Source organism: Penaeus monodon, chromosome 6, assembly GCF_015228065.2.
Source record: "Penaeus monodon isolate SGIC_2016 chromosome 6, NSTDA_Pmon_1, whole genome shotgun sequence".
Classification (NCBI taxonomy): Eukaryota; Metazoa; Arthropoda; class Malacostraca; order Decapoda; family Penaeidae; genus Penaeus; species Penaeus monodon.
This window is the reverse complement of record NC_051391.1, coordinates 7285880-7290879: the sequence shown is the minus strand read 5'-3', so window position 1 is coordinate 7290879 and position 5000 is coordinate 7285880.

Genomic DNA, 5000 nt, shown 5'->3' with positions numbered 1-5000 from the left:
GATGTACAGGAGTAGCATGGACCACGGGGTAGCATGTGCACTGGGTAGTATGGGGTACATGGCTACATGGTGTATAGGAGCAGCATGGTGATCTAGTGGGTGGTTGCAGAGACTCTTTCATGGTGACTGATAATCGCCTGAAACAGGCGCTGCGCTGCCACCAGCACCAAGGCCTACCTGTTTTAAAGATAGAAATAGCATACATGGAGTCAACATCTTTTCCCAGTTGTTAAAATTTTCAAATGTCACAGAAGCACCATCTCAAAGTCACTACTTTCGCATCATGTTGAGGTTAAAGGTTTGTGGCTGTGTTGGAATACCTCCCTTTTTATATGGCTGCCGCCCGCTTGCGTTGACCACTGAAGTCACTTGTGTTGTGTGCCGCCTAAAGGGATCTTGTCCGAATGCGCTTTGGCCTTACCCTTGCAAGTCATCAAATATTAACTACGTTTGAAGTCCCCTTTCATCTTGTAGGAAAAGTTACCTTTCAAACGATTTTTATGTTCATCAAGGCAGTTTTGGAAACCGCGGACCAAAGAGCAGGAATTCAAGGATGGTATTTCACTTGACACCTTCTTTTCAGTTTGAATTCTTCGTGTGCAAGATCGCTCGCTTCGCGGCTCTCCTTCATAATCATCTCGCACTGTGGCAGCTCACAAAGGAATTCGTTATCAGGTGTCACAACCGTTAAAACAAGAAGGACTAAAAAGAGAGGACGAAAATGACACGGTTCATGTAGTAAGAACGAAGCATTGTTTAGGACATCCAGAGATATCCCTTATATGATAGTCTATATTGTCTTAATCTCGAAGGAAGTAAATTACAATGGCGAGACTACGCTTTATTGCCACAGTGCTCTTTTTGGAATAGTAACATCACCACTTTAGATGTGAAAACATCCAATCCTCATACGTTTATGATTACACAACGCATAAATATTTATAAAAGCTCTTTTCTAATCGAACAAAATAGTTCTTTTTTATGCAAGTTTGCCAGGCTAGTAGTAAAAGGTTTTCCTTTGTTGATTCCTTTCTTTTACCATTAGAGAAATAAGAAAGATTATTCGAGATTGAACACTAGGGTGCAGTTTTCAGTTACGTCTGACTGATGGTCATTTTAATTCATACGTTCAGTCAGACTGGGAGAAGTTTCAACCTTTTTTCTGTATGTATTTTCTTCAGGGCGTAAATTGATAGGTACTCATTTCAAATTAAATTTTGTGTGCATAGATAGAACAAACATACATAACTATAGATTGACAGAAAGCTTATTAAGATTGCATTGTATATTCTAGTATGTATATAATATTATATCTATATTATATATATAGATATATATTATATATAGTATTATATATATATATATATATATATATATATATATATATATATTGACAGAGAGAGGAGTGAGAACACAGACACAAAAACAGTACGTATACATAAGATGAAGCGGAAATATTCACATAGATATGTATAAGATAGATAGGTGGATCTGTATTTTTGCATGCATGTAGGCATGTATAAATTTTGTATACATGTATATATTTAGTAATGTTTTTTTTTGTGTGTATGTGTGTGTTTGTGTGCATGTGTGTGTGTGTGTGTGTGTGTGTGTGTGTGTGTGTGTGTGAGTGAGTGTGTGTGTATGTGTGTGTGCACACACACACGTACATATACATAGATCTGTACATATAAATGTAACGTATGTATCTATCTTTCATAGGTAATACATATGCCGACATTTGTATCAGTTCTCTAAATACTCCAGTTTTGATTTGCTCGATGAACCCCTCCTTAAATCAAAGTTCACAGATAGATGCTTGATATTTTTCCCAGGCCTTGTTTTAAGGCATTGTCAATTGACAGTTGACAAAAAATTTACACACGGACACACACACAACACCACACCACACACACACACCCACACACACACACACATATATATACTATTATATTCTATAATATGTATTGTGTGTGTGTGTGTGTGTGTGTATATATATATGTGTGTGTGTGTTTGCGTACATATATGACTAACCTGAACCTTTTTAAAGTATAAACAAGTTTAAAATGAACGGATAACCATAATGTTGCGGAATACCCCCCAAAAACGTACTGTCAGATTCGTGGCCATTTTCCGGACATGTATAACGTCTTGCATCTTTCTTGGAGGATCACTTTGGCTGTCCATATTATTATTAGCGGAACTGGAATTCCCTTGTCTATAAGAGGCTTTTGACTAAAAAGGTTGTTGCTTGAGTCAAGGATTAGATTCACGTTTCATTTTATTATTCAAAAAGTCTTGACAATTTGACAATTTTCATTGAACTTTTCCGACACAAAGACTACTTCTTAACTTAGGCATGATAGGTGGGTACAATTGGGCATATATGCTGGTTCGTGGCGTGATATGACTGTTCTTGAGCATGATATGCTGGTATCGGGCATGGTATGCTGTTTCAGTGCGTGGTAAGCCTTAGCGGGGCGTGGTGAGGACGCTTTGGCGTGGCGTCGTAGTGGGCCGTCCCCTCTTAAAAAAAAACCAAAACGAGACGGTTAGTGGTACCAGTCTCGTCGGCGTAGTAATTGACGGTCTGGACGCGGCCGTCGGGGAGGTGCAGCGAAGTACTTGCCCCCGTCTTGTAGCCGTCGCGAGCTCCGATGCCGAAGTGGGTGCCGGCGTAGTGTCGTTGACAGTGGTGCTTCCGAAGGCGTAGTGGGAGGCTCTAAATGAGTGGCGTGGTGTTCGTGACAATGTCTTGCGTTTTTGGCAAAGGGTATCCTTTTCAAAAACCGTTTCTCTCATACTATAGATAATATGGAATCATGAATCCAAACAACTGTTTAATGTGAAGAAGTAGGAACTTACATCAGGATAAGCAGGCGCATATCCTTTTCGTGATGACAGGAGCATCATGGACCCAGGGGTAGCATGGTGCACTGGGGTAGCATGATACAGGGGCTACATATGTAAGGAGCTGCATGGTGACCTAGTGGGTGGTTGCAGGAGAACTCTTTACATGGTTACTGATTTCTCGCCCTGAACCAGGCGACACGCCTGCCCCAGGCATCAAGCCTACCTGTTGGTAAAGATATAATAGCATTGGTAAATGGAGTCCCAACATCTTTCCCTTTCTTAAAACTTCAAATGGCACAGAAAGCACCATCTCAAGTCACTACCTTTCGCATCAATGTTGAGGTTGAGAAGTGTGGCTGTGTTGAAGTGCCTCCCTTTTTATTAGCTGTCCGCGCCGCTTGCCGTTACCGCTTTAAGGTCACTCTTGTTTTGTGTCCGCCTAAATAGAACTTGTCCTAATTCTCTTTGGCCTTACCTGCAGGTCAATCAAATATTTAACTACGTCGATTCCAACTTCATTCAATTCGATGGATTCGATGTATTTCACTTGATACCATTCTTCAGTTTTGGAATTCCTTCGTGGGCAAGTCGATCGCTTCGCAAAAACGCGCTCTCCTTCATAACATCTCCGACCGTGCAGCTCAGAGAAGAGAATTCTTAATCAGTTGTCACACCGATTTAACAAAGGAAGGGACACAAAAAAGAACGAAAATTATTACGGTTCCTGTAGTACGAGGACGAAGACATTGTTATGACATCCAGAGATATCCCTTATATGATGTCTATATTGGTCGGTAATCTGGAAGGAAGTAAATATGATGAGGCGAGACTACGCTATTGGACAGTGCTTCGTGGAATAATAAAAATCACCACTTTAGATTGTGGAAAACATCCAATCCTCATGCGTTATGCATTACGCAACATTTAAATATTTATAAAAGCTCTTTTCTAATCGAACCAAATAGTTCCTTTTTATGCAAATTTTCCATGCTAGTTGATAAATGTGTTCTTGTTGATTCCTTTCATTTTTTACATTAGAAAATAAGAGTATATTCTAGATCCATACTAGGGTGCAGCTTTTCTGATGATGGTCCTTTTAATTCAATAAGTTCAGTCAGACTGGGAGTTATTTCAACCTTTTTTCTGCATTTTTTTTCAGTGGGCTTAATGATCGTAATTATTCAAATTAAATTTGTTTGTAGATAGACAACGGACAACTATAGATTGACAGAAGCTTACTAAGATTGCATACTTGCATATGTTAGTATTATATATATATATATATATAGATGTATATATATATATATATACTGTATATATATATATGTATATATATATATATATATATAATAATATATATATATATATATATATATATATATATATATATATATATATATATATATATATAGACAGAGAGAAGGGGGGAGAACACAGACACAAAAGCAGTAGTGTGTACAGAGGCAAATGAAAGGAAAATTCACATAGATTAGATAGATATACTATCCTGTATGCTTGCATGCTATATATATGTATATTTTATATCTATGTATGTGTGTTTTTGTGTGTGTGTGTTGTGTGTGTGTGTGTGTGGTGCATGTGTGTATTGTATATGTGTGTCTGTGTGTGCGTGGTGTGAGTGAGTTTGTATTGGTGGTGTGGCATGTGTATGTTTGTCCTGTGTTTGTGTGTGTGTGAGTGGGTGGTGTATGTGTGAGTGTGTTTGTGTGCGTGTGTGCACACATGCTACATATCAATAGTCTGTCCATACATAAGTATTTACGTATGAATCTATCTTGCATAGTTAAATATATGCAGTACATTTGTATGCAGCTCTCAACATACATCCATTTGATTTTCTGCATGACTACCCTCTTAAATCAAAAAGGTCCACCCCGATAGCTGCTGAGCTATTTTTCCAACATGCCTGTTTTTAGTATTAATTGCTTTTTGACAAAAAAACTACACCAAACGGACACACATATATATGTGTGTGTGTGAGTTTTTGTGTGTGTTTGCGTACATATATGTGTATAATGAACCTTTTTGAAGTAATAAAATTTAAATAAACGATAACCATATATGCGGAATAACTCCCAAAAGGCATAACATTCCCATCACGGCATTTTCCGCAATGGAATAAGTCT